At 44.4% G+C, this 19008-nt stretch overlaps 1 protein-coding gene and 1 long non-coding RNA gene across 4 annotated transcripts in view; one reads left to right on the top strand and one right to left on the bottom strand.

The window, feature by feature from the left end:
- LOC124520079 (uncharacterized) overlaps positions 1 to 14807 on the bottom strand; it is a 178780-nt gene extending 163973 nt beyond the window's left edge. The window contains exon 1 of the long non-coding RNA XR_006964245.1: positions 14268 to 14807. This is a non-coding gene — a long non-coding RNA (uncharacterized LOC124520079). The remainder of the gene's footprint in view (positions 1 to 14267) is intronic.
- A 180-nt stretch (positions 14808 to 14987) lies between these two features.
- MFAP3L (microfibril associated protein 3 like) overlaps positions 14988 to 19008 on the top strand; it is a 70185-nt gene continuing 66164 nt past the window's right edge. For all 3 annotated transcript variants that reach the window (XM_047090671.1, XM_047090670.1, XM_047090669.1), the window contains exon 1: positions 14988 to 15055. The gene's annotated coding sequence lies outside the window, so the exon portion shown is untranslated. The remainder of the gene's footprint in view (positions 15056 to 19008) is intronic.

Here is a 19008-nt window from a genome sequence, read left to right as displayed (position 1 = left end):
TGCGTTGGGCTCTGTGCTGACAGCTCAGAGCCTGGAGCCTGCTTCAAATTCTGTGTCTCTGTCTCTTTCTGCCCCTCCCTCACTCATACTCTGTCTCTCTGTCTCTCTCAAAAATAAGTAAACAGTTTTTAAAAATTTAAAGAAAATGGGGCACCTAGGTGGCTCAGTCGGTTGGGCGGCCAATTTCGGCTCAGGTCATGATTTCGTGCTCCGTGAGATCGAGCCCCGCGTCAGGCTCTGTCCTGACAGCTCGGAGCCTGGAGCCTGTTTCGGATTCTGTGTCTCCCTCTCTCTGACCCCCCCCCCCCCCGTTCATGCTCTGTCTCTCTCTGTCTCAAAAATAAATAAACGTTAAAAAAAATTTTAAAGAAGAAAACCATAAAGTGGTATATACATTTCAGATGCCAGTTAATAAAAATCAGGTTAGTGGTGCAGGTTACAAGTATAGAACTGGGCAGTGTGCTGGTGAGAATACTTAAGGAAGATTTCCTGAAGTCAATAAAGGTGAGCTAGAGCTGGGATGATGGCAGAGAGTCAAAGAAAGAGGAGGGCCATTTGGGTTGGGAGAGAGATATGAGAAATCATAAAGGAGCTTTAATTATTACAGAACGTTTAGAAGACACTTCGTTTAATTTAATTTTTAAAATAATGTGCTCTTTACTACCCACTAATCTCATAAGAGGGTTGCATCTGATAATTAATCTTCTAGGATCCTACTGGTGCTAACCCTCTATAAGTTGATTATCTTCATGCCAATTGCACTATTATGGACTGAATTGTGTCTCCCCGAAATTCTTATGTTGAAGTCCTAACTTCAGATATCTCAGAATGTGACCTTACTTGGAAATTGGGTGGCTGCAGATGTAGTTGAGATGAGGCCACAATGGAGTAGGGTGGCCAGAATATGACTGGTGTCCTTATTAAAAGGAGACATTTGGACACAGACACACACCCCGAAAGAACGCCATGTGAAGACTGTAGTTAGGCTGCCACAAGCCAGTGAACTACCAGAAGCCAGGAGAGAAGCCTGGAATAGATCCCTCCCTGATGCCTTTAGAGAGAGAGCAGCCTGCTGACCCCTTGATCTTGGACTTCCCGCCTCCAGAACTATGACACAAGTTTCTGTTTAAGCCACTCAGTAGCTGGTCCTTTGTTATAGCAACCCCAGCAAACCAACCACACGCATCAACCAAAACCCACTACCTTAACTCAGCATCATATATGTACAAATGTATCCAATGAAATCCAGTGAGCATTCAGATGTAGCAGTCTATTAGAATTGCAGATCAGGGTACAAACTGTGTCATGCAGAGGCTGTATAAATTCAAAGACTCTGAGTAAATCTTCTTTTGCCAATTTGAAATGAAGTGTAGCTGCTGGTGGAGGCCAGTGAAATAGCAAGAGAGGCCAGCTGAGGCTCCTGAGTTCTACACCATGTGGAGGCGGGGGGGGGGGGGGGCTGTGCCACTGCTCGATTAGTCCCCATCTTGTTTGGAACATCAGGCTCTAAGTAGTCACACCGCCCTCCTTGAGTTACTCTTCCTGTTCTTGCTCGAATGGTGCATCGGTTGGCAGATGGACTACCTTGTGTGGCAGAACTGGGCTTTCAACTCCGACTGCCAACCTGAAAAATGATCCAGAGTGCTCCTGACCCTGATGCCCGCATCTATACCTCTCCGGCTTTAGTGGCAGTACTGCGCTGATTCCGGGGGATAAAATATGTCCATATCTCTTTGCTTATTTGGTGGCTTATTTATTAATGTGTATCTCCATTTCTGCAAAGGACTTGAGGTGACTTAAAAACACCTGTCCAGCATGTACATTACAAACTGTATGATCTGGGGGCTCCTGGGCGGCTCAGTTGGTTGAGTGTCTGACTTCAGCTCAGGTCATGACCTCACAGTGAGTGAATTCAAGCCCCACACTGGGCTCCACACTGTCAGCACCGAAGCTTTCAGGGCAGAGTCTGCTTCTGAACCCCTGTCCCCCTCTGTCTCAGACCCTCCCCCACTTGTGTTCTCTCTCCCTTAAAAATAAAACATTAAAAAAACTGTATGATCTCAAATGGACAGGGTAGCTACACATTCTATAAAGTCTGTTTTTATGGAATTGTCAGGTCTTCCCAGATACTGAGGGCAAATGCATGCCTGTCTGTGCTGTTAGAATGATGTGTGCTTTCAAACTCTAAACTAAGTTTTATCTGCCATCATGTTACCTTTTACACATAGCAGATAATCAAAGGTAAATTGATCAGTGTAAATGACAGAGAAAAGGGGGAGGGAGTTCCCATTTCTCATTCTTATCTGCTGATTACATTTCCCTATTAGAGGCTCAGTAACACAATAAACTCCTTATGCAAGAAAATTCACTTTGTGGAAAATGTTCTGTGTGTGTTTATAACTTATTCTCATATGTACTGTAAAGGTGATAGAGCTTCTAAAAATTAAAAGACAGAAAAAAACTATGACAAGAGCCTAATATACAACAACAACAACAACAATAACAACAACAAAAACCCAGGAGAAATAAAAATAAATTGAGTGAATAATTTTTTCTAGAGACATAAGCATTCAAGCACTACCACTCCTTACAAATTTTGTACACAGAGCACTGCAATTCCAGAAAAGAGGCAAGAGTAGGGAATGACTGACAGCATTCAAAATTTGTAAGCAATTGATTTTTTAGAAAATATTTAAAGAAGGGGCACCAGGGTGGCTCAGTTGGTTGAGCATCAGACTTTGGCTCAGGTCAAATCTCTTGGTCTGTGGGTTCGAGCCCTGCATCTGTGCTGACAGCTCAGAGCCTGGAGCCTCGTTAGGATTCTGTCTCCCTCTCTCTCTGCCCCTCCCCTGCTCATGCTCTGTCTCTCTAACATCAAACAACATTGCTTTTAAGTTAAAGAAAAAAATCAGAATCCAAGAATTTCAGTGACAGCAAATGATCGTAGACCTTTCCTGTAAGAGATGCTTTGAATTATCCTCAAGTATCACAAAACAACAAACAAACAAACAAAAACAGAACTGCATGAAACACAGCCGCTCTATCCTGAAAACCTCATGTAACTGCATCCTTACAAAAAAGAGAACTCCTCAGGCCCTCATGACAGCAGCACACTGCACTAATATGGCACTAATGTTGGCTGATGCTGAAATTATCACTCCTTTGTCCTGCTGTAAGCTGATTCTTGCATATAAGGAGACATGAGTCAGTGTAAGACTATTACCCTGAGGGATGATGCTAGGTTCTAGATAAATGTTTTCCGGAAACACACCATCTTAGTCAGTTCTGGCTACTCTAACAAAATACCATAGGCTAGGCAGCTTACACAATAGGCATTGCCTACAGTTCTGGAAGCTAGAGTCTGAGATCAGGACATCAGAATGGTGGGGTTCTAGTAAGCGCTTTCTTCCCAGCTGTGGATGGTTGCTTCCTCACTGTGTCTTTCCATGGCAGAGAGAAAGACCTTCTTGTGTTTCTTCTTGTAAAGGCACTAATCACAGCGAGATTAGTGGATCCATTAGTAGGATCCATTAGAGGATCCTACCCTCATGACCTAACTACAACCCTACTCCTAACATCATCACAGTGGGGGAGAGGGTTTCAACATAGGGATTTTGAGAGAACTCAGTCCATAGCACACACACATAGGATTTATGCAGTTTTGCCCATCTTTTGAGGTCCTCTCTCATGGAAATTACTCTTATGCGCACAGTACACAAACCAATGGGTTTTGAATCTGTACTTTGGGTTACGACGGTACAGCAAATGCACCTCCACAGTGATGGTGTGCTGTGCCCCTGTGTGTATGGAGCTTCTCAGTGTACATTCAAATGCCATATACAGTTAGTTAGCACTTTTACACACAAGATCACAGGCACTCGAAGGAAGGACCACTATTCCCATTTTGTAAATGGAGAACAACTCAAGTGGTAGGATACACCAATGGGAGGAGAGGAGCATCCATGGCAGTCTGGCCAGAGGATGCTGGTGGGATAAAGCAATATGTAGAAGACTCTTACTCCAGAGCAACTCAGCCTATGGAGGCCCAGCTACTCTGCTCCCATAGAATGCCAGGCCTGTTGGAACGGGGTTCATTATGTTCCACTCTGGGTTGGAACTATTAAGCGTGATTAAATGAGAAGAACACAAAGATTCGTGGAGCTCATGAAATCCACGCTCTCCATCATTCAGGTTTTATTCAACAACGTGGCAAGTATCAGTGCCCTTGTGACCCCCGGAAAACCATGTTGTAGCCAAAGCTCTCCGTAGTACTGTCAGAAATATATCTCGTTGCTAAGATAAGCCATTGCAGCCACTGATATTTCAAGCCTAAAATTAACTCAGCATTCCTGGCATCTAAACCATCAAGTTATTTCAGGATAACCCTTGGTTCAGCTTTGATCACCCAGTTTCCTTAAGCAGGTTACAGAGTCCTGCATGGCACTTAAATTAGTAAGGATATCATTAAAGGAAAGGCTAAGAAATGTACGGTGCACTCACACAAATGGAACAGAAATAAAACATTATTAATGACCGACCTCAGTCATTTAATCAACTTCAGACTGCCCACCAGGCTGCACATTTTTCTTTAAATGATGACAAGTTGTGCTGATCCATTATGCCTCATCAATCTGCCTTGTGACCATCTTAAAACATTGGACAGACTCCTCTAGAAACCAGTACAAGGTGAAATCGAATTCCAAACATAAATGATATCTTGGTTTCACTGGCATGCTGTAGTATGCTGTTATCTGAGAGCAGTAACCAACCAAACAGGCCTTCAACAAACAGTTCAAACTGGCTCAAAACTTCTCTGTGCCAGCCTCGCTCCAACATGGCTTAAGCATGGAGCTGTGGCAACTCGCAAATTATTTCACTGAATCAAAGAATTGCCATGGACTTCACTTCACAAAACTCCTACTTCTAGGACAAAAGGCACTGGAGCTTCTGACTTTAGCATCTGATCCTTATTAGATACAGAAAATGTGACTCCTTATTATGTTTAATCCTCATAGCATTATGCATCTCTTAGACATTATAGTTACAGAGGTTTGATATTAAGACAGAATGGCATCAATCTTGTGGTCAAGCAGCAACCCTTACGTGTCTCCCCTCTAGACTCCATTCACCTGGGAATTTGCTGGGTATCTTCCAAACAGATGGATCTGACACCCAGATAGCTGTATAGAGACTTTCCTTTCATCCCTTCTTTTTGGAAATAGATTATATACTCAAACAGGTATGTTAAATATTATGGTCAATGTAAGAAATTTTCTAGATTAATTTTTACTATATACTAATTTCTGAACCTGGATGTACAAGAGAAGCCACATCCCCAAATGTCAACTTGCTTCTAACCAAATAATCATTCTTTATTTTTTTTTAGGCAAACAACTATTCAGAATGAATTTGTTGCCTTTTTCTCCATATACCTCTTTTCCTAATGGAGACTAGTTTATTTGAAAACTGTATAAGTCATTATTAAGTTCATATTTTATTCAACAGACATTTAGCAAGCACCTACTATGTGTAGACTAATACTGTGGATGCAGGCTGCAAGAACATGAGATGTGGCCTCTATCCTCAGGAGTTTTAATTAGTTTGGGTACATAGGCAATGCATGTTAAATGTAGCTTGCACAATAAAACAGTTTTAATGTTGTACCAGATAAAAATGAAATCACTTAATTTGATGTTTAGGAAAATTCTTTGGACTGATTAAAAACATAAAATTCATTATATTTTTATTGTTGCTGATATGTATTCTTGCTGTAAGCCTGTCACTGAAAATTCATTCATCATGCTTAATGGTTTTATTAATCTTCCACTATAAATAACTCATGGGATAAGAGTCACTCTCCAATTTGTTTTATAGCTTACCAAAAAAAAAAAAAAAGTCACCCTAGTTCTTTTGTAAATGAACTGTCACTATAAATTATGCAATGTTCCTGAATTGTAGACAAATCTGGCATATTTGTTTTATAATAAATTAAAATGCATGCATTAGACTTGATTTTTCCTCTTACCGCAATATTAGTTTCACTGATCCAAAATATTACATCTAATTCATTCTAAAACTCATGAATTATATGGCTAATTTATTGTGATGATATTAAGAGTAAATCATACTGAAACTGAAAAAACATTATTCAACTTACCATGTCATCATATGTGTGCTGGTGATCCACAGTCACCTTAATGTTTAGGATGATACACCTTGACAGTTAATGCAACAAATAGAAAATAATCTCACTCTAAAACTATCAATATGCATTTACAGATATTAAAGGTAATTATTCCATTAAAAAGTTGCATTCAGTTGATAAGAGCATAAAGTGAAGATATATATACCCCCTTCTCAAACCCCTGTTTCTAGGGCACTTAGGTGGCTCAGTCGGTTGAGCATCCAACTCTTGGTTTCGGCTGAGGTCATGATCTCACCATCATGAGATCGAGCCCTGAGTCTGGCTCCTCGCTGGGCATGGACCCTGCTTGGGATTCTCTCTCTCTCCTGCCCTCTCTGCCTCTCTCCCACGCATACACGTGCACGTGTGTGTGCTCTCTCTCAAAATAAATAAATAAACTTAAAAAAAAAATCCTGTTTTCTATCACTCCATGGCCCCACCTCTAGACCTTCCAAGGAACTCACAGCTCTAAACGACAAGTCCAGATCGAGCTGCAGCTCTGAGAGTCCTACTGGCATTTGAGGAGCTCTGAGGAAATCCCCAGGGGTGATCCACTGGATGCTAGATATCTTTAATAGGACTGAGTCAGGTGTAACAGTGCCTTAGCACTAAAAACTAGCAGGGCATCAGCCCATGCTTGGTAAAGCAGAGCTGATAAGAGGATGGTGGGGAGTCATATCAGCCCCAACACCAAGCTTCCACCTGGTATCACTATAATGGATTGGGAGATAGCGGGGAGGAGGATTAAGAGCAGTGGCAAATGACTTCTAACTACATTCTTTTATCATCCTCAACCCTGATGACAGAAGGTAAATGCAAGCAAAAATAAGACAGGGACCAGGAAAGAGCTGGAGCAGGAAGCAGGATACAACACTCCTGATCCAGGGTAACCTTGAGCACCCAGAAGATCCCCAGGACCCTGTGCTTTTAGACTTCAGCCTCTTGGCCCCCTTAGCACTGCCTGAAGAAAGATCCACTTAGACTAAGGCCTTTTCCTACAGGAAATGAGACGCTGGTGGAGCCAGGGGTTGGGGAAAGCTGAGGACGTTGAGCAAGGGAAGCCTAAGAAGGGATCTGATAATACATCAGCCTCTCTGAAGCTGCCGATACTACTCTCTTAATATGGTTTCTTAACAATTTAAATGCATTTGTAAGTAGATCTCAAATTTAAAAAGGTACATTTTTGTACTAAATGCAGGCATCAAAGAGTCAGTGACCCTTGAACTGGGTAACTTCTGCGTTCCTGATTTGCCTGTCATATCACATTTTGAATATTTTAGGTTAGTTAACAATTTAAGGGAAACCTATTCCTGAGCCAGAATCTTATAAGAAATCAGTGAGTTCAAACATTGAAGCATGTGATCTTTGGGAACCATCCTGGAAGTCGGGAAACAGGGATGCTGTTGGGCAGCTGCAGCCTAGCTCCTCTCTGAGGAGTCTCTTGGATTCTTCCCTTATGGGCTTGGGCTCCTCATTTCCCCATTAGTCTTCTCATGACTCTTCCCACAATATTATGAAAGGCAGGCAAAGAACACTCTCAAGAAAAATAGTGTGACGGTAAATACAAGCAAAAATAAGAGACAGACAGAAATCCAAATTAAGACCTCTGTAAGCAAAACACCCTAGTCCCCAAAGTTCCTAGTACTAGTCCGTAGTTGTAGTATGTAGGAACTTCAAAATACCAGACCTCAAGCTATAAAATGAACTTACAGCAGGGAGAGGGAGTGTGACTTTCCCCTGGATGACTATTTTGGTGCTCTTTTTTAACACTAACACCTTCAGAAATCTCGTTCGTTCTCTGGCTTTTCCGGTACCCTTAGGAGTGGGGGCCCAGGGCCAGGTAAATTACAGGCTGGTAAAGGGCTCACGGATGACAGGGAGCTGCTCTAGGTGAACTCATTATCTACCCTGTCTCTTATGAGCAATAAGCAATAGTAGACTTTTAATGTGATTAAATGTCATATTCATGTAACAGTAGAAGACTCCTAAAGACAGGCTGGGTATTCCCCCTTTCAAGCTTAGTCCATCTTCAGTAATTAGTGCTATGGACCAAAGCACACACACAGAATTATAAATCACTGAAATCAATCACATCAAGACAGATCTGCAGAGTCCTTTTATACTCCACTCTATCTTCTCCCTGTCATTGTTAGGCAATGTCATTATGCTTATTAATGACACTTAGCTGTATCTCTGAGCCACCTCACCCTACATCCTACCTTCTACCCTTACGAGCACCAAATCGTAATTTCTGCTCAGTTTAAGAAAATCGGCCCATTAGGTCATAAATATAGTCACAAAATTCCTCCAGTTTTATGGATGGTTAATTTCAAAATCATGCCACCTTTAAAATTCCTATGAAAGCAAAAATGAAGACTCCTTGAAACTAATAGCAGAAATGCTATTACATATAATTAATAGCAGGAATTATGATAGGGAACCCATAAACTATGATGCTGAAAAATCAGCCACTAACTGTTCCTTAGTAACTTTCTCCTTCAAAATGCTCATGCTTTCAGCCATATACTCATTCACAATTTATTAGCAGCCTTGCCTTTCTGCCAGCTGACCCAAATCAAAAAGAAACATGCTGGTGACATTCCTGAAACACATCATCAGAAAGAAAAGCAGAATCAATATCATACAGACTGAGAGGCTAAAATCTGAATGGCATTTCAGACCAGCCAAGCAACTGATGGTATTTGTATTTTAAAATGCCTGCCTCCAAAATACTCCAATGTGCAGTTCTAACACCAATATCCAGCATGCAACTTAACAAAATTTATTGGCATCTATTATATGGCAGAAACTATACTGGATTAGGTTGAAAAGACTTACTAAAGAGAAGTTTCAAAGCTCATATATGCCTGAAAAGCAGGTGGTCCAAATGGGAAACCTATTCCCTTAGCCAGATAACCATAGTTATGTCATAACCCCAACACTATCCTTAAAAGAGGAAAAAAAAAAAAAACTATTCATAAGCACACGCATCCATGGTGGAGAATGAACCAAACACAGTGGTTCCATTAATTACATATAGAAGTTGTATTTACTATTTGAAAGAGGGAAGGCAGGATCACATTGAAGGTTAGCACACTGAGCTGCATCCTTGTGATGGGAAAGAACAGTTTCAATCTGTTAGAAAACTTTATTCCAAGAGTTGGCTCAAACCACCATTGTAACATCATAAAAAGTAAATTTTAGGGCCCTCTCAGCCCTGAGCCGTGGTGACAATTCACTTGTAGACGTCCAGAGCCTTCACTTTCCCCACTATGGAGCCTCTCAGGGAAAGGCCTGAGCTTTGGATGACAGCTCCTTGCTTTATGGAAACCTGGCCCAGCAGAGGGGAAGACCCCAAGAAAGGAAACCAGATCTCCATAGAATGAGGGGCTTCTAAGCTTTCCAGTGTCCTTCAAATCTTACCAAATGAAAGCTAGCTCTTTCTACCTACTGCTGGGCTGGCATCTTATTCCCCCCATTCTTGGTGCTGTAAGTACCGTAAGCCCCCACAGAGAGCTAATACTTCCCTCTCCTCCACCTCATCCTCTGTCCTCTCTGCCCCAGCCACAGCTTGGGGCTTCTTCCCAGCCTTTGCCCTCACAGAAGTCCCTGTATCCACACAGAGACTTTTGGTGTCCCATTTAACCACAAGACAAAAAGAAAAAATATAGGATTTCCTTCCCTTCCCTCTGAACTCTAGTATATTTGCTACTCAAGAGAGAGATGCATGAAAATCACCAGAACAGAGACGGACAATTACTTTCAGAGTTTATTTTGGATTTCTCATTGCACAGACTTATCAGGTTATTCCAGTTGGGGTCACAGTGATGCTCCAGAGGCTCACCTGGGCTTGAGAGCCCTTGGTGCCTGAGCAGCATTCTGAAGCTGGTACTGTGACCTCCCCGTCAAGTGTTGGGGACAAAGGATTGTCCTCGTAGGACTCCTGGAAAATATGTTGGCTTCCTTTGGATGTTTGCTTTCCCACTTGTCAGACAGTGATTTGTTCATTTGATAACTTGGGTCACCCAACACCAATCTCCTCCACCCTATCGTTGGAAAGTGAAGGTTTGGCCTTCCTTCCTTCCCAAGGAAAATGTAAGCTGGAAGAACAAAACTTCATGCTATGCACAAAACAGAACTTTTCCAGAATCCAAGAGAGAGGCACTTGTGAAGTCAAGTTTTTACAAAGGGGTCTCCCTAGGACTCACCCCATGGCCCCAGTCAGCCTTTCCTTTTCACACCTCTCTTACCAAGGAGTTCCCTCTTCTCACCTTCCTGTGCAAATATCCATCCACCTTTCAGAAAGCTCCTACACAGAGGTGGTGATTTCTAGATTCATCTCTTCTCTGGCCAATAATTCATTTCCTTAAATGGGAGTCATTGTCTACAAGGAAGCCCTGGGGGGGGGGGGGGGGTGGGAGGCTCGACTACAATGCCCATTAATGTCCCAGGCTGGCAAACTGTCCAGGAAGGCAGGGCTTCAGTATTGTCTCACAGGGAGGTCCAGGAAGGGTGTGACCCTATAAGCTGGAGCTTCTGCTCCCTGTGAGTAGCAGGCACGCCATCTGCTGCCCTGATTTTTGCAGCTGGCTAACTGGTTAGACCACACACATGCACACACACCTCCAAAGGACCAACACAAATACTCAGTCTAAACCCACGACGAGGAAGAAAATATTTTTCTAATATTCATTCAGACTTCTCAGGAAGCTTCCCTCTCCTTGGCCAGCAAATCACAAGACTGTGGGGAGACATATTTGTTTTCTTTCATCCCTTCTGCTGGCCCCTCCCTAATTGCATCCTTTCAGACTCCCAGGAACAAGGAAAAAGCCTAATGTAGGTTCATAAACCTCTTATTGTCTCTTCCAGGAAGGGGACAAGGTCAGACCTTCTGCTGTCCCAGTCACCCTTTGTCAAAGAAGGCCGAATTGAGGCAAGAGGTGCTGGAGAATAATACCTACATGGTCATCTGGCCTACATGGTCACCAAGTAAAACCCCTGTGGTTCAACACACAGAAAACCAAGAAGCTACTTTGCTATGTACTCTTCTATATTCTCCAGATTCTAAGTCAAGGCTATTTAATAAGCACAAATATGGACAACACTTTTTTAAATGGACCGATTCCCTTCCCACTCACATATATCTCTCCACCAAAGAAAACCAATACTGGGGATACTTGAAGTTCTGGACTGACAGTTATTACGTGATGTAGAACTACAGTTCTCAAATACAGTGTCTGGAATCCCCTTCAGGGCTTGCTAAAATTGCTGCCCCATAGAACATTCTATCCAGGAGGTCTGTAATATGTTCCTCATCCTGTGGAGGGTTCTGAAGCCAGTGGTCAGTCCCTTCCATAAGTTAGCTGTAGGAGCTCTGGGAAGACAATGGGAACTGGTAGAACCATAAAAATTATGTTCATTCCTAAAGGGTTAATCTGCTTTCCAGAGGTGCCATACTTTCAACAGAAAAAAAATAAACAAAATCTATTCTAAGGACTAACTATATAATTAGAGGATTATAACAACCCCAGGGAGGGAAACACAATGATAGAGAACAATGGAACTTGTGGATTAATTAGCAATACAATGCTGAGCTTTCAGCAGTTACAGACTGATAATACAAGAAAATCAGATTGGTCCACAAAACGCTTCCTGATTTCCGAAGCCGGTAAAAAATTCACTGGGTTTAAGGTCAAATCTGAAATCTTGCTTATATTGCTCAAAAAAACATAACCATTCAGCAGGTTGTATGTGATGTGACTTTGTTCTGGTACTTTTTCTTTGCATTCCATTTACAATATTCGGGAAGAATTTTAAAAATTAATAAACTTTAAATATCGCAAGGGTACAAACGTCTATCATTCATTTGTTAAGTAAAATGTTACTAAAAACTGAACATAAGGATACAAAGATGGTTGAGACAAGCCCTTGCTGTCACATTGCCTACAATGTAGTGGAGAAGTTGAAAAAAAAATAATAAATCAAGGTTAGGTATCAAAATGAAGACAAAGTATATGATACAGGTGAAGTATTCAGGATGAAGTCATCTTGTGGAGGTCACAGGGGAGTCAGCCTGAACTGGACCTTGAAGGCTTAACAGTTGCCAAGGGGTGAACAAGAGGAAAGAAGAAACAAAAGAACTAAAAGAACATGGAGGCAGGAATTCCCATAGCAAATAGGTTGCATCCACTAGGATATGGGACATGAGGAGACACTGGCTGGAGACTAATCTGGAGAGGGAATCAGGGGCCAGTTCATGCTTAAAACTTTATCCTGAAGGCACTATGAATCAATTTAAGATTTTTAGCAGATATGCTGAAATATAATTTGCTTAAAAGGAAAAGTCTGAGGAGGCAAGAAGGCTAGATTGGAGGCAACACAGAGACAGAGAACCCATTTAGAAGGGATGACGGACCCGAGAAGGCAATGCAGGTGGAGGGTCTGTATTCAGAGATGTCTAAGGGCAGTGATTCACTGGATGACAGAGGAAAGGCAGATGGGTGAATCTAGGATAGCATTCATTTTTATGGGGCACACACCAGTAGCCAAGTTAGGACATTTAAGTAGAAGAATAACTACAGCTCATAAGTTCTGTTTTGAGACGTATTTGGCTCAAGTTTCCCGAGGGCCATAGCAATTAAGATTGGTAAATGACATATAAAGGTCTGAACACAGGGAGATTTGGAGAGGAATATAATGTTAGGAGTAAAGATAATATTCAAAATATTAATAACCAGTAGAGACAAATAGTGAGGCATAGATACTGACCAATCAGAGCAGGTACCTGATGGACCAGAAACAATTGGACAATCAACAGCTACCATGGCCCTATATGCACACACCAACTGAATACCACCTTGGCACTGACAGTCATAGCACTGGATGAGCACCCTTAGGGAGAGCTGAAGAGAAGAGGGCATAGGACAGAAAACTTACAATGGAGTGGTCCAAAGGAAAAGAACCTGGAGAAAGAAGAGGAGAAGGAACAGTCAGAAAAGTATTAAAACCAAGAAAGGTTTGTGTCATGGAAGACTGGGGACCAGGAAGCTTCATTTGTTCCCCCATCTGAATAGCAGTATGGACTGTTAAAGAGATGTCCTACCCATCTTTTCCCCAGCCAGACTATTTGTGGTGTGGATGTCTATAGGGATCAACAGCAGTGCTCAGAAGGTACCAGCAACAATGGAGTCTCAAAGTTCAGGGATAAGGGTGACCTCAGCACAAGTTAGAGTCTAGGGGGAGACAGTGAGGTTCTTCCTAGGAGTGACCTTCCACCTAAAGACGGTGCCTCCCATCAGGCCAAAGCTGAACCAGAGCTGGATGAGAGGGAAAGGTTGAGATGAAGCCAACCCTTAGTGAGGGTATTTCCCACTCTCAAACCAAACATCACCTGCCTATCTTTCTCCTCCTCAGATAGAAAACAGAAAACAGAAAAGTATCCCACTCCCCCACCTGGGCTTACTTCTCTCTGGGTTCTTGAGTTTATTCACCACAAGCCTGTAAAATCTCTTCCCTGTTATCCCTCTGCACTTCAGTGTTCTCTTCTGCAACAGAGGATTCAGAGCAAGTTTCCCACACTTGCCTCAAGCCTATCTAAGACAGCAAGAGAGTATTCTGCAGATTCTCTGAGAATTTGAAAAGAGGTGGACAGGAGAGTCAGAGGGAACAAAGAATTGTCCAAAGGGGGGGGGGGGGGAATATAATCCTGCGGAATTATTTGAAAGTGAGGACAAACATTAAATCTTTGATAAAACAAGTGAGAATTTAGGGTTCTACTACAAATGTAAAGAGTTCTTATTAAATACTTGAAAAAAGGTTTACACTTCTCTAAAGAAAGATGGGTTGAAAAGTTCTTAGAGCTAAAATATGTGATTATTGGAGATGCCATAAAGCTAATGTTAAAATATGATTTCTAATTTCAATCTTTTAGGGAAAAATCAGGCTTTGAGTGACTTATAAGCCAGATCCCACGCACCCTGCCCCCGCCTCCCAATTCAGCCTGGGTAGGGGCTACGTGTCCAGGTGTCAAGGCAATATCTCCCCCTCCCCCCTCCCCCCCCCCCGCTTGCACCCGCCTCCTGACCTTCGAGGTCGTGACTAGCGAGCGCAGCTACATCAACCTTGGGCAACGAGATGCAGCCGCGTGCGGCATTCTGGCACTGTTCTGAGCATGCTCAGTCGAGTCCTGACCCACTTTGCAGGTCCGAGCTCCGGGCAGGGGGTCGGAGGTGCTACTTTGTTTCGTTCGCCAAGGACAGAGTGAAGAAGGAGGGAGATTGAGAGTTGCTTAAAGACGCCTCTCTCCTGTCAGCAGTCCCTGACCCGGCGGCGGAACATGCCCAGTCTGGCTACAAGAGCCACGGGAAACGTCAGTGTTGAAAATCCACCTCTCCTAGTTTTCGCAGCAGCCGAAGGAGAAGGGGGCGGTACTGGAGTAAAAGGATCGAGGTGAGGCGTGGCCAAGGGGGCGGGCCGAAAGGAGCCGGGGAGGAGGAGCCTGGCCCAGCCCCCAGAAATTGCCTCCCTCAAGTCTAAAAAGAAAACGAGGAGGGCGGGGGGCGCTGCCTACGTCGCAGGGTCGTGCCGCCGAAGTTCTGCAGGCGTTACTCACAAATAATTTTAGAATAACATACCTTCTTTAAAAAGCACCATATCGTTCATTAGAGAAAACATAGAAACCTACAAATAATCGAAAATGAGGAACATTTAAAATCCCTGGAACCCCACCTCTCAGAAGCCACCAGTGAACGTCCTGCTGTGTTTTCTTCCAGCTTCTTCAGTATGGGCTTTAGAACTGACAGCAGAGTCACCCGGGGAGACAAGCGAAGCTTTTAATTGCAAAGTGGCTTGACAGGTGGCCTTGGAGACACGGTAAGTTCAGGGGCTGGACGTTGGCTCTCTCCGGTATCCCAGGATGGGATCCTAGGAAACCTGTTCCCGGGTGTCCCTAAACAACAAGGCGACGCGACGCTCAGAAAAGTTGCGCTGGAAGCCCTGGGAGCGCCCTGCCCCCTGACAATTATCAGTCACGCTGCCCAAGCACCACAGCGTCGGAAATAAGTGCCCTCGGCTCCAGCAACACCCAAGACGTGCTTGAGCGGGGCCCCGGGGCCGGCGGAGTCCCACCCCGGGAGGCTGCGCAAACTGAATGAGCGACTCCGCGCCCCCAGCCGGCCCCACTCCTCTGCGGGCGTGTCCCGCGGCTCCCACAGGTTCACCCGGCGCCGCCAGCTCCGCCCCGCGCCGGTGGCTGCAGCGAAAACCCGGCGGCGACACCCCGCCTGGCCCCGCGCCTCCGCGCCGCCCGGCGAGCCGCACTGGGCATGCTCGGCACCGGCCGGCTCCGGCTCCTGTAGGTGGGAAGCTCCGCACTCTCGGCCGCCCGCGGCGCAGCCCGCATCGCTGCCAGGCGCTGGCGGAGGCGGCTCGCCCGCAGTCGGTGCTGCCGGGCGTCGGGCGCGGGGCGCGGAGCGGCGACAGCTCGCAGGCTGGCCATGGCGAGAGGCGCACGGCGGCCACCTGAGTGGCGCGGCGGCGTCAGGTTAGCAGGGGCGCCGGGACAGCATGGGGCGACTGGGCGCGGGTGGCAGGGAGCCCCGCACGGGGTGGGCGGCCGGGTCGCTGCGGACGCTGGGGCCGCGGAACTTTCGGGCGCTTAGGCTGGCGAAGCCCAAGGCGTAGGCTGCGCACTGGAGGCGCCGCGAGGTCCCAGAAGCGGGCTCATGGGGGGTCGCAGGATGCTTCGAGATCCGTGCGGGGCGGGACCCCGGGGGCCGGTGGGTTGGGAACAGCCACCTCTTGGGCTTGTGCCATAATCTTCCTACGGTGAGGAGCGCGGTGTCTACAGTGTGCTGCCGAGGAGCCTCCCAAACCTCCGGGGCCACTGGAACGCCAAGCAGCGGCGGGGGCCTTCGCCAGACTCCAGATCGCTTGGGTCACCGTGCCTCAGTTTCCCCGGGACGGGGGTAGGGTGTACTGTCCCGTGGCCGGGAGGCCCGGAGTTTGGGTTCTGCGCCCAGAGCCGAGAGAGTGCCGCGTCCTGATGCTGCAGGAGTGCGGGAAGCTGTGGGTGCAGCAAGCCGCCGCCTCGCGACTGGAGCTCTCGGAGTTTGTCGCATTTGACTCCATAGCAAGTTGACATCGAATTGCTTCATGGCGTGGAATGGGGAAACGTGCTTCGTTGGTTTAAAAAAAAAAAAAAAAGTAGTTGCAAAGCCTATTTATTTTAAGCTCGACCATTAACTTGCCTTCGCCTCCAAAAACAACTTGAGCTTGCAAGTTGCAAGATTTATAAAGCAAGCCAGCAAAAAAGGAAGAATGTTTGTAGGTCCATTATCTGCTCACGCTGTAGAAAATAATCTATTATGGTTGAATTGTCCTTGTTTTTAAGGATACTTGGTAGCAGAAAAGTTTGGTTACAGTGGCAGTCTTTATTTTGCGTTGTCTTAGCTTATATTAAGAACTTGGAAATCTAGCGTTGGAGAAGCTCAGTGTTTTTTGTAAAGGTTTCTCACTTTTGCTTCTAGATGAAACACATTTTTTTTTCCAGTTGCTACTATGCTGAACATAGTAAGATTGTTCAGGATGAAATGAAAGATGGAAAAAGATTTATATTAGGAAAAGAGAACGTTAGAACGATGCGGTTCTACTGGCATTTTACAGAAAAATGCGGTTTGTAGATCCCACTGGAGTTTCTACTGTTGGTTCTTCCTAAAACAGTTGGTACCATTACCACTCTTTGGATTATTGGATTTAATAGGAGCAAGGTAAACAATTCTTGTTCTAGTGGGAAACAGTTCTACCTCTAAGGCTATATTCTCAAGCCTATTTCCATAAGTACCACTTAGTAGGTTCAGTTGTTTTCTTTATTAAGCTTATTATAAAATTTGTTTGCATTCTTGACAGACCTTAATATGCTTTGGAGGTGCATTGACTGTTCATTGGTTTGTGAATAGCCTTTAATGTTTGTTTTGGCCTGAGATGGCTCCAGCTCTAATTCCAGATACTCTGAGTGATTTCCCCAGTGGGCTTTATGCTTTTGCCTATACATAAGCAAGATTTAAGAACAGGGAAGGCTTGAAATGTCCAGACAACAATAGCAATATGATTAGTATTTCTACCAATTTCCTCCATTTTAGCCAAAGAGTTTGGCTGGTGGTGTTCATTGCTCCTAAATGTACTTCTAAATACATTCATAGAAAAATTTAGAAGGTTGAAAGAAAACAGCGCAAATATTGAGAATTGTATTTCCCTTTTCTATAAAAATGCATCACATTTAAAGTCTGCCATGAAGTACTGAGTATATGTGCAACTTACCCAGTACACAGGTCGTGTTCTCTGGCTGCATTCCCCAATGGAAGTCGGTCATGTCTCCCCTTAGCCTTGGGCTCTTCTTGACCTAGAGGAAGCAGCAAGGTTTCAGTTTTCCTCTTGGTGAATGTAAGCTCTAATGCAGATCAGTAGGACTCTTCTGGATCCAAACATCTCATTTTTTCAAGGTTAGAAAAAACAATGAAATTTAACAAGAAGCACGTTGAAACACTGCTTCTGGCTTCAGGGATTCCACCAGAGGATGGAGTCCCCTAAACTAAAATGAACACAGCTGAAAGGAGTTAGGTTGAAGAGGGGTCTTATTAACGAAGAAAATGAAGGGTTTTACTAATGAAGAAAAAAATAGGAGGGTAGACTTTGTATTCCAATCAGGAAACAGGTGATAATTGCTTCTTTTTTGTCCCTGTTGGGTTCTTCCAGCTAAACTGTTAGGCACGTCATTTTTCATTTTATTTCCATGTCTTCAGATTTCTATACTGTACTGTGTTGTTAGTGACATTGGAGATTCACAGCAAACTATGGCCTTTAAAAATAGATATCCCTCTCCCCTCCTCCCCACCCCCCCCCCCAGTTGGTTCAGTCGGTTAGGCATCCGACTTCGGCTCAGGTCATGATCTCACCGTTTGTGGGTTCGAGCCCTGCATCGGGCTCAGTGCTAACAGCTCGGAGCCTGGAGCCTGCTTCGGATTCTGTGTCTCCCTCTCTCTCTGCTCCTCCCCATTCACGCTCTCTGTCTCTCAAAAAATAAATAAAACAGGGGCGCCTGGGTGGCGCAGTCGGTTAAGCGTCCGACTTCAGCCAGGTCACGATCTCGCGGTCCGTGAGTTCGAGCCCCGTGTCGGGCTCTGGGCTGATGGCTCAGAGCCTGGAGCCTGTTTCCGATTCTGTGTCTCCCTCTCTCTCTGCCCCTCCCCCGTTCATGCTCTGTCTCTCTCTGTCCCAAAAAAATAAATAAACGTTGAAAAATTAAAAAAAAAAAAACATTTTAAAAAATAGATATCCCCCCATTCGTGTGACCATAATTTATTCAACCTCTCATTTGGCTTGCGATTTAAATAATTGAGGCTATTTCAGCTTTGCTTAATTGGAGCTTTTTCTTTTTTTTTAACGCAAGAGCTTCCAGATACTGAAATACCAAATAAATATTGTGGCAAAGTTGCTTTTAACCTCCAACGTAGTACAGTCAGATTTGTTAGACGAGTGTCATTTTTTTGGAATTCAGAAATCACTCGGATAGCATCACTTCCCTAACCTGACCAAGCACTGGGGGTGCAGCTTGCCCTTTTCCATCCATGCCCAGGAAGACACTAAAAATTTAACATGTTGTGATCCATGGCAATTCACATTAAAGTTAGAAATATCCCTAGATGCAAATGGTTTAAGTTTGCTACAGTGCCTCCCTGGAATGGTTAAAGGATTAAGGGGTTTGGTTGATGATGTGATAAGACCCAGTTCAGAGCTGTCAGAACTAGTTTCTAAGCTGTACTCCAAAC

Source organism: Lynx rufus, unplaced genomic scaffold (genome assembly GCF_022079265.1).
Source record: "Lynx rufus isolate CCGP_SWC_20201006 ecotype Redwood Valley unplaced genomic scaffold, mLynRuf1.p SCAF_3, whole genome shotgun sequence".
NCBI classification, from domain to species: Eukaryota; Metazoa; Chordata; class Mammalia; order Carnivora; family Felidae; genus Lynx; species Lynx rufus.
This window is presented reverse-complemented; position numbering and strand designations above follow the sequence as displayed.